Source organism: Patella vulgata, chromosome 6 (genome assembly GCF_932274485.2).
Source record: "Patella vulgata chromosome 6, xgPatVulg1.2, whole genome shotgun sequence".
Taxonomy (NCBI): domain Eukaryota; kingdom Metazoa; phylum Mollusca; class Gastropoda; family Patellidae; genus Patella; species Patella vulgata.
The window spans coordinates 73,268,583-73,280,697 of NC_065884.2; the positions used below are offsets into that span (position 1 = coordinate 73,268,583).

General features: G+C 35.8%; 1 long non-coding RNA gene across 1 annotated transcript; it reads left to right on the forward strand.

Moving 5' to 3' along the window:
- Positions 1-3,214: 3,214 nt before the first annotated feature.
- On the forward strand, positions 3,215-10,630 carry LOC130013106 (uncharacterized). The gene is made up of 2 exons (XR_008788463.1): positions 3,215-3,297; positions 9,704-10,630. It is a non-coding gene; the product is annotated as an uncharacterized LOC130013106 (long non-coding RNA).
- Positions 10,631-12,115: the final 1,485 nt, after the last annotated feature.

Genomic DNA, 12,115 nt, shown 5'->3' on the forward strand with positions numbered 1-12,115 from the left:
ATGATACACACCAGAACTCATATTATGATACACACCAGAACTCATATTATGATACACACCAAAACTCAAGAGAAACTATATAAATGTGATGTTTTTGATAAATCAGATCGGTTATCCATGTCTAAGACATCTTTCAGAATTTTCTTTTCGTCCACATTGCGATTATTTCTCCACACACTACACGACTTGAAAGTATTTATCGCCCCAAGAGTTCCTTTGTAAAGTATTTTTGGGTACAGTCCACTTAAAATAGTCGGTCAAATCCTTCTCTGAACATACCGAAAACCTTCAATCATGGTTCACTGTCAGAATTCTTGGAAAAGAATGCCTTTTGGTCCAAATTTTCTGCAGGCTTTGGATAGATCCTCGTCGATATTTGCCTTCACATCTATTCCATCGTCAATATGTTGGCTAAAAAGGGTTGATTATTCGCCTGACTTCGTATTACTATCCATTTTGTTTTTGCTTTCAATTCAATAGTCCAAAATGGCGACGTATAAACAAAAACATGCACGTGATTACTTCGGTATTTTTCGCTATTTGGCGGAAACTATCGAGCAATTTTCCAATCGTTGTTGCCTTTTAATGGAAGGGCCTATTAAATTTAAGGGTGAAATGGCGTTGTATATGTCGGATACAAACCTACTCTCCCTCGGATTGATATGGTAGAGAACGCGCGGGCGAAGCCCAAGCGTTCTCTACCATATCAACCTCGGGTAGGTTAATATCCTTTACGCACATACCAGAACCCATAATGGGGAAAAACACTTTTCTTGTGATGTTTGTAGTAAATCATTTACCACAAGAATATATCTATCTACCTGTACACACCAGAACCCATAAAATCCTTTTTCTTGTGGGGGAATCACGTGGCTAAGTGGGTAAGACGCTGGCTCGCTAGCCTGGAGATCGGGTGTTCGATCCCTGCATTGGCCGAGAAAATTCATCCAGATTTTCCGGCGTGGTTTCCCCCTTGTCAGTGATGCAGGATGGAAGGCCTGACAAGCCAACAAGGCCAGCTGTCTAGTTGTTCGGATGGGACGAAAAACCGAGGTCCCGTGTATATATTGGAATGCACTTAAAAGATCCCCTGGCAGTTGGAATTCGATATAAGAGTAGGCGATAGTGACGCTGCCCGGGCATAAATTTCCCTCATTGCACACTGTATGGCGTATGCCCGTCTTCATTAGCCCAGTATAGGAGCAGAACAGTAGGACGTTAAACCCCATTTCATTTCATTTCCTTTTCTTGTGATGTTTGTAGACAATCATTTATCACTAGTAGTAATCTACATGTACACACCAGAACCCATACGGGTGAAAAACCTTTTTCTTGTGCCTTCTGATGTCAAGATAAAAAATTCTAAACATTTCAGTCAAATTGCTCCACTCTGTACCGAGGTATTAGCTTTTGAATTTTAGACTAGCCTCGATCATCACTATTAAAGTCTGTGCGATTCTTAATTATCCACCTTTACGTTTAATTTTTTTTCAAAAGAGGTATTCCAATCCGCTAAATATTGTGGGCTAGCGATGGCATCGATAGTTGTTTACGGTCTTGAGAAATTAATTAATAATTTAGATAATATTTCAGGCCTAAAGAAAGACCTGTAATAGGTAGATTTAGCCCTTGAATAATGTATTTGTTAATTCATCAACTAGTCAGTCATATGTTATTATTGTTAAACCATTTTTATTTCATCCTCGGCTGAGAGGCTTGGAAATACCGCCGTAACTCACAAACTAGGGGACAGAGAACTTATATCTAGCTTATATTTAATGTCATAGCTGTGTGTGTAGTTTCCTGTATATAACCTTTGTATTATGGATGTTATAAAGATGTAAAAACATAGTTAACGTAAAAAATGTTCCAGAGTTAATTGATCATATGCACAACGTGAACGTCCTGACTAGATAAGTGCCACCCTAGTGTCACGGGCCATATACATATACACAACGTGGAAGTATTTCATAATTCATCTAATAAGCAATACTGTAGTGTCACAGCTAGACGTGGGAGAGATCAGAGACCCCCATATCCCTGTCACAACTTATACTTATATATTGCATATAGGACATGCCTTCTTCTCATCGACGGGAGAGAGAAATGGGGTTAACCTCCACTTGACACAAACTAGGTCATTTCGGAACTAACATATATTTCAATTTATTTCAGTAATTTGCTTGCGCGTAGGGGTCTTTAGCATTGTGAGGAAACCGGAGAGGACCCTGAGAAAACCCATAAGATTGGACAGACGACCCTACTCCTTGTCAAGTACAACCGGGGAATCGAAAACATGCCAGTTGACTTAAAAAACAGACCTTATGATACAGCGTGCACACGTTAACCATTCTGCCATTCACTCCCCCGCCCCAATCAACATAAACACTGGGTATTAATTTAAAGTTAATCGGACAATCACATTAGCCTCCCGGGTGTCCTGAAGCTATTGTGAAGGTTGCAAATATATACAGTAGGCGTCCTCAAACCAATTGTGACCACTCGACGTGAGGACAATATACAATCACATTTCAAAGTGGGCGTATTGATTTGTGTTAAAGAAAAAGTTAAAAGATGCATTATGTAAGATTTAGATAAAGAGCTGGCTGTTCTTGCTATAATAGTTCAAAAATATCTTTCAAATTACTTTATTCTGAGCAAGTAATATGTGTTGGAAGTTTTGCAAAGATGTAGTATAGGTCATTTATTATCGTAGCAATGGTACTGAGCCTTGATTCGCCTTTGTGTTTCAATCCATTTAAATCTCGACCACCCGATAGTCTAGAGTTGATCATTGGCTAGGCATATAAACAAATGTCTGAATAACATTTGAAGCCAAAATATAGAATTTGTTATTGCACATTACTAATTGTGCCATATCGAGGCCTCATTAAGTCACCCAGATTTCATCCTTATCCGTCATAAAAGCAGCCAAGCGAATATTTACTGTGGATCAGTCTGCATTCAGAAAACCAACTCCCATTGGTACAATGTTCAGATTGAAATTTAGCTGGAGTTAAACTCATATGATTTATATCAAAACTATTATTTGATATTACAATTTGAATACAATATTATTATAAATTATATCAAAACTATTATATATAATATTACAATTTCAATACAACAAGGAAAGGACTGAAGTTGGGGGTTGATATGGTGCAGTGGCGATTATGAGTTACTCGGGTTGGAGAAATCCACGTCACATTTTTACCTCATCCATTGCTAAAAAAATGGCGCCCATCTGATCGCATCGCGCGGTCAAGAGATATTTTATTAGATCAATATATCGTACAGGTAATTAACTTCTATATAGATGATTAAGATGCACTAACCTGTTAAAGGGATGGCTGACAGATAAAACTTCCTAGATTCAAAACATACTCTCTTCCTGGCATACCAAATCTTAAAGTAGCTAAGTCTCTAACTCAATATCATCCAAAATCTTCGACATTGAAAGCACGAATTATTTGTCGGTTTAAATCAACATTGATGTTGTGATGTTACCGGGAAAAGATGGTCTTCTGATATCCAATATTTAAGACAAAATAAACATTTTACCATTGGTACACGAATCGTGTACCATAATGCGTTTCAGCTCTATGTGTAATAAGGGACTCGAAAAACGAGGCTAGGCACATTCTAGGTATGTGGCAAACACCAGATAATCTCCAGAGCCGCTTCGGCTCGAGCCTCGTTTTCGTTTTTCTGCTTTAGGGAATTCCCTCGATACCTCCCCCGTACTAATTCTCTTTTTTCTACGTGTTACACAATAACTTAAGTCGAGCTCAGAGACTAATTACGTAGTACACATGTTTATTTACCGCCATGTTGCCAAAATTTTTCCATTGTCCGCATCGAATATTTTTACATTTCAACTTGCAGTTTTCGAGTTCCGTTTACTTCACAAAACAGCCTATTTAACGTCTAAAGGTGAGCAATGTTTGACTTGATCTTCTGATGTATTATTCTTTATTATATTGACAACATCTGTGTTGATTTTGAGCGAAATTCATGGATTACCAACCCACTTTTTTGAATCCGCCGCGAAAGGTGTCAAGGTCGGGGTTAGAAATCGGGACCAAATTTGAATGTGTTTTCCATCTTTTTCGATCAAAAATAAATCACTAAAACGGCCATAAACAACATCAATTGTGTTTTTTATATAATCATTTGTATGTAAAGATATAATTAAATACAGTGTCTGGTATTTTTATGCCTTAATAACGCCGATGATTGATGATTTAGAATGGTATAAAATCCAGCAATTTGTGTAAAACTAGGGCCGTTTGGGTCACGTGACCTCCATTCTTGCTTTGGATTGGCTGATCCGTTGTGTTGATAAACAAAATAATGTGCTGAGTTTGTTTTTTTTTGCATTTCATGACTTAATTTTGATATGTTTTTGATGATTTATTTGAAAAAGTCATAGAGGCATTACTTAGATTGTTGTTTGGACAGGGATATGTTCAATTTTGTTTTAAATTCCTCTGCAAATTCTTACTTATACTCTTATAGTATGACTTATTTCGCTTATAACTTACAGACTTTTATTCTTATTTTTCAGTTTACATTCCACAATGAAGAAAAAGACTAGGACTGCACCGCCTCCAGCAAAGCCGGGTCCAGGCCGTCAACATCTGATGAATCTCTACGGAGAGATGCCAGAGAACAATTTCAAAGTTGGGCATATTTTGACACTGTACTTCCAACATGGGAAATCTGAGACAAAGACTGTCACAGCCATTAAACGCTTTGCACCTGATCATATCTCACTGAACATTAGTGCTGTAAAAACTGTTGTCAATCGTTATGGCAGGTACAAACATTTAAGTCGGGAGTCTGAGTTTGAATCGTTTGCGCTATTTTGTACTGAGCCTTTTACGTTAGATTCATCACCACCTCCAGTTCAATCAAATGAAGCCATGGATACATGTACGTCACCTGTTCCAGGCCCCTCGCAGCAGCAGCCGCCCCACACACCAGTGAAGAACACAGATTCACCCCGGACCCCAAGGCACATGCTCACCCCAAGAAAACTTGAGATGAGGAAGCGGCTTACGTGTTTGTCCAATATGAGAAATACTGAAAAAAAGAAATACTTGACTTGTTTGAGGAGCTTGAAAGAGAAGCTGAAATATAGTGACTATCATGACAAGAAAAAGATAAATCAGTGTAAACAACGGAGAAAGAACTCTATGCTGGAAAAAGATAAAACGATTGCTCAGCTCAAGGAAGAACTCCTGAGATTGAAAAAAGGGCCTGATATGAGTGTGGAGGCAGAGCTTAGACATCTTCAAAGGACTCATAAACGTTTGTTGAATTCGAATAAGGAAAAGCTGAAGGAAAAAAAATCTGAAACAGTTTCAAAAGAGGAGTTCATGAGGGTAAAGAAGGAACTATCTGAACAAAAGGAGTTGACAAGGGGATATGAAAATGAAGTTATTCAATGGCAAGAAAGGGTTGAGGAATTAAAGAATGAAAAAAGCCAGGAGAAAGAAACTAAAAAGGATGGAAAAACATACAGTGTCAAGACACGCATGATGGTCTATGATACAATTGTGGGTCAAGTGCCAACAAATAATGTTCCAGGCATCATAGCCGGGCAGGCGAAACGAAATGGAGACGTCCTCACATCTGTGCCTCATAGGACCACAGTGGAGCAGATGGCCAGGGAACTTGACACTATTGCAGATTTGAAAAGTGCAGAATTAGCCATGAAATCAAAAAACCTTACTTTGGGCTTTGATGCTACCACCCAAGAAGGAGTTCACGTGAACAGCATTCACCTGACTACAAAAAGTGACTGTGACCTTGTTGCCGTAGATGAGCTTCCTGGAGGGACAGCTAATGATTACCATGGTCACATCACCAACACGATTGATTATCTTGCAGACGTTTATTCTGACTTTCATGAGGAAGAGTACCAGTATTGTAGAGAAACGATAATAAGTAATATAGCCAATACCATGAATGACAGGGCTGCTGTGAATCAGGCAACCATTCGACAGGTTAATGCCTCATGGGGAAAAACTCTCAATGAACTCAATTGCCATTTACATCCGCTAGATACAATAGCAACTAAATGTAGGTCTGCCTTAAAATCCGTTGAGAGTGAGAAAGGAGAGTTATTTGGGAATGACTGTGTAATTGGAAACTTAGTTGTACAAATGAACAAACTGAGATATAAAGATTCAAAAGGAGATCCTAAGGGGTTCAAGACATTCCTAGACGACAACAACTTACCAAGGGGTCTTCTGCCTAGGTACAGAGGAAACAGACTTCAATTCCTCTTCCATATCAGTGGGAAATTCTTTGAACATTATGATTTACTACTCAATTTCCTAGGAAGTGGTTCGGTTTCTTGTGGTGGTTTAGTACCCAGTTTACTAAAAGATTTTGGTTTAGAAACTGCCATCACAGAAATGCAGGTTGTTGGTATCCTTGGAAAGCTTCTGACAGGGCCATGGATGACCAAGTTCTATGCTTCAGCTGAGTCAGAAGTTTCACATATGGAAGGTATCAACATAGTAAAAGATGTGCTTTGTACCCTTCGGCAAACACTGGATGACCCAGTTAGTATTATTACAAGAAATGTAGATTTTTTCGGTGGTGCATTCAAACCAGACGACAAAACACTTCATAGTTTATTGAGGGAACCAGTAAACAAGGACATGTTCAGAATCATGGCAACAGCCTGCTTGAAAGCCATCATAGAAGTATTAGAACGACAATACAAACGTTATTTTGGGATGGATATCACTGAGCAGTTGAGAAGAGAAACTGAGTCAGCACGATTGCACAACATTGACTCTGAAGAAATTATGGGTATGTTTAGTGCGGGAAAAGAAAGGGCAAAAAATGCAAATGTAGACTTTTTGGTGGCAAGGATGCGTGCAAAAAAAAACAATGTTGTGGGGTGGTTAGATAGTGTGTATGGGCAATTGGCAAGGCGCGGAAGAAAAGATCAATGAACAGGAAAAAAATTTATGATGTTAACAAGGAATTGTCAAGGAGAGCGGCACACAATAGACAGAAAAAGAATATTAAAGAGAGGAAAGACATTGAAAAAAAACTTAAAAATCTAGATGTTAGTGCTCTTAAAAGAGTATTCCCTGAAGTGTCAGATGAGACCCATGTTGACTTAGTTGGTCTTTTTGAAGGAAGTATAGTTGGCCGCAGCATCTGCCACACTTGGTATGACGAAGACACCGATCAAAAGACTGAGTGGTGTGGTAGAGTAGAAAAAATGAAAAAAAGAAAGAAAGATGGAAATAAACAAAACATTCATTGTTACAAAATAGCTTATTGGTCAGCAGAAGGAAGTTATGAGGATGCAGAGGACTTTGAAATCCCCAAGTTGGAACTTGCTGCCGATCTCATTTGTGAAGACTTGATTTTTTGTTAGGTAGAATAGACGCTGAGTTTGAATAATACTATATATGGATTATTAGTTAATGTGTGTTAAAATTGGTGCATAGATGCTTAAATAACTTGATCGGATAATGAAACTGTTGTTTTATGAAATCCTAGTAGGACATTGACCAAGAAAAGTTGTGCGACGCCGATGCCTTTCACCAATTATTGTATGATTTTTGACTTGTCATTTTAATTAAAATTTAACATGAACACATTACTATTCTTGTTTTAAAGTATTACATACTCCTCCGTCTGTGAATAAGCTTTCCATTGATACCTTTAACTTTGAATTTGAGTTAAAAATAAGAAAGTTATGTGCATTCTCCTGGATTCCACTTTTCGGTCACGGCGCCAAGTCGTTAATCTTACCATTTTCCTATGAAAGACAAAGCCGCCAATTAGCGCTAATTGGTGACACAAAAAATGGTGTACCTCCTTTACTATTTGTCACAGAAATGTGATCTTGGTGTCATTGGAAAGGTCTTGGAGAGACCTATCTACTGATACCAGTCTCATTAAAATCCAGTGACTTTCATTTTTTTTGCCACATACCTACACATTCCACAAGTCATGTCAAACGGTGACGCTATATTTTTATCTGGAGAGCATGCACAATAAATACTATCGGCGTAGACTGGAATAACCAGAAGCTAGAGATTGAAATTCGATTGAGAATACTGGCGTAAGTCGCCGAACCTAACTGATTAGAAATTACAGTAAAAACAGAAACGATTGAATGTAAATCAATTTTATATACATTCATATTACATTATTGTATGCTTTGCGACCCATTTGTTTCAATTTCTAGGTCCCAAATATTAGCGACTTAGCTCCTTTAAATCAAACATTCGGTTAGAAAGAAATAAACAATCATATGCCAAATGAAAGTCATTTAGAATGAATAGAGGAGATAACTCTTGTTTGACTAATGGAGGGAGAGATAACTCTCTCTTTCTCTCTCTCTCTCTCTCTCTCTCTCTCTTCTGCAGTATTAACTTTTAAATGAATATAATCTTAAAAACATTGGCATTTACCCTCAAAATTTGGCAGTTTCAGGTATTCGATTTTGGTAAACTTTTAGGGTGTGATTCAGTACACCTAACTCTACCAGAAACCACCAAAAAACCTTTTCTGGCAATTGTTTGGGGTTTGCCTCTCTTCAAATACGATAGATTTTAAAAACAAACCAAGGGCTAACATTTAATCGCCTTCTTATTAATAAAGATACCAGATGATACAATTACAATATGTACACTTTAGCAGTATGTTTAAGTTGCTATTATTGTGACGCAGGTTAGTATGGATTATTTGAGATGAATGCTTTCCGGTGTGTAAATAATTCGGTAATAAAATATCATCATTAGTTAAAGATGCCAGTACGGTATGTAAGATTTGGATCAAGGAGCTGGCAGTTCTCGTTATATTCGTTGTTACGATATTCAAAGCCTCTATTTTCAATTTCTTAATTAAATCAGTAACTGCCAATCGTCTTTAAATCTGTTGAAAATCAAGTGTATCCGATGTCATAGAAAGTTGGTTATGGTCTTGACAAGTTAATTAAGTGTTAAATTACTTGTATAATATTGTAAATGGCATTAGGTATCACACGGTGAAAATTTTATGAAAATCGAATAATAATTGACACTTTTATGGACCCAAAACCTTGAAAAGTTACCTGTTGAAAATCGTCTATTTCTCCGCAACTGAACAAGTTAGAAACCATTTTGTGATACCTATATGATCGTATGGGTTCATTCTATTGGTTGATTGGGATCAAATATCAAAATTTTAAACAAATAACAAATAGGACTCATTTGAATAAAATACTGATTTTGAAGGCTATAAATACAATTTTTGTCCAAATGACGTTATTTCCGGTGACATTGGAAATGTTAAATTGGTTTGACCTTGTTAAAATTGAGATTACGCATCAAATGAAAATCGAATAATAATTGACTCTTTTACAGGCAAACTAGCGTAAAGGGTGACTCATGCAAAATTGCCCATTTCTCGGCAACTGCTCATATTACAAACTAATTTTCACATACATTCTCTTCGTATGGATAATTGCTACTAGTTTATGAAAGTTGCGAAGAAATATTTTTTAAAATATGAAAAACCTGAATGGGTTGTGAATAGCTACGCAGTGTGAAACCCTAATAAAAATCAAGAAACGACCATCATCTAGGATTTAAAGCAGTATCAAATGGACAATACCAGATCTCTAAATTCTAAACAGTCGATGTTTATCTCCTAATTACCATTTTGTTTTGTGTATTTACAGTGTGAAGATTCAGAAAATGTCAAAGCATTATGTCTCAAGAAATAACTATAAATGTGATGTTTGTGGTAAATCATTTACCACTAGTGGTCATCAACAGAGACACACCAGAATTCATACTGGTGAAAAACCCTTTTCATGTAATGTTTGTTGTAAATCATTTACACAAAGTAGTGGTATCAACACATGAAATTCCATACTGCAGAAAAAAATCTTTCTTGTGATGTTTGTAGTAAATATTTTACTACTAGCAGTGATTAACATAAAGACACCAGACTCCATACTGGGGAAAAAACCCTTTCTTGTGATGTTTGTAGTAAATATTTTACTACTAGCAGTGATTAACATAAAGACACCAGACTCCATACTGGGGAAAAAACCCTTTCTTGTGATGTTTGTAGTTAATATTTTACTACTAGCAGTGATTAACATAAAGACACCAGACTCCATACTGGGGAAAAAACCCTTTCTTGTGATGTTTGTAGTTAATATTTTACTACTAGCAGTGATTAACATAAAGACACCAGACTCCATACTGGGGAAAACCCCTGTTCTTGTAAATATTTTACCACTTGTAATGGTTTATATAAATGTACAAAAACCGTCCTACTATTCTGCACCGACTGGGCTATTGAAGATCAACATGAAATAATCTACTCCCATATGAAAGGAAAACTATTTTCATGTGATGTTTGTGATAAATCATTTATGGTCAACAGAAATTTGTATAAACAGATGAAAATTCCTCAGAATATAAAGAAAATTATTTATTTACACATCCAAAGTGTTGTAAGTTTTTGGTATCTACTAGAGGGTTATTTCTATAAAATAAATATTAATATGATTTATTTGAGCACGAATGACAGTAAAATTTATCTATAAATATGGTCTTATTATATTAACAAGAAAAATAAAATCTGTACAAAAGGAGTTGAATTAGTTTGTTATGAATGAAAAATAAAGGATAGTGTAATTTATCAACCTAGCCAGCCTTTTGAATAGGTGTCCAGAAGACCGCTGTCTGATTAATATGGTCATTAGGATATATTTTATATATAAAATAATGAAGCTACTAGTATTAAATTTGTGTATTTTGAGAATATTATACTTTAATTCATTCATATTATTAATTTCAGATGTTTATTTTATATGGTCTCATTATTGGTTATATCAGTATTATAATAAACTCCTATTATAATAAACACATCAAAATTACATTTTACCAACTTTATCTGTAAAATATAATCACAACTAAGAATGAAATTTTACTAAAAACAAAATTATGAAAGATGGCTTGTGAGGTTTTTCATTTAGCTCTTGCATGTTTAACAATATTAACCAAAATCTGACAGAAATGGTGAAAAGGAAAGGGAGAGAAAGACTTAAATAACTTTCGTGGCATTGGAATATTTGGTGTGCTGTGTCCTATGTCGGGGAGAAACTTCAGGTATCACCATAAATGTCTGCAATAGCAATTCAGTTAAAGCAGACATTAAATCACCAAGGTAGTAGTAGTAGTAGGTATCACCAAAAGGCCTTTTTTAGTTTGCTTACCATGTGTACTGACATTATGCCGGAGAAAGAAAATCAAAGAATAACTGCAAAAATGATGGCCCTTAAAAGTATACATGCTGCTTTATGTACAGAGATGCATCTCAGGTCCAATTACACCAATTTAAAGACAGAAACTTTCACTACACCAAATTAATTATAACAATTTAGAAATAACCATTTTATTATACCAATTTGAAACATAAACTCTTTCCTTACACAATCACTATACCAAATTAAAAATAACCACTTTAATTATATCAATTTCAAAATAACCACTTTAATTTGATCAATTATAACAATTTCAAAATGACCAATTTAATTTGATCAATAATAACAACATCAAAATAACCACTTTCATTTTATCAAATCGACTGTTCCAATTTAAAAATAATCACTTTGGTTACACCAAATTAATTTTACCACTTTTAAGATAACCACTTTAATTACATCAATGATGTGTTTCATACTCATAGTAAATAATTGAAATTCAATCTTGAATTAACCACCTTAAATTCACTAATGTAAAAATAAACACTTGAAATAAACATGTTAATTACACCAGTGTTCTAATAACTACCTTAAACACCCCAATATTTAAAACAATCACCCTTCATTGTATCAATTTTACTGACAAGAAACAGGTTAGCTTGCCTGATTATTCAGGTGCAATTTGTTCAAGTGGTCGGTACTTTTAACAAACTAGCCAAAGTGATTTGAAATCGAGTATACTGACATCTTCACTAAATTCAAAGCGATTATTGGCAAGTAGATAAAAACGCCTTGAATTTTAATTGATTTATCCTTCACGCACTTGTTCACTGACATGAGTTACTCGGGTTGGAGACGGTCCGTGTCATATTT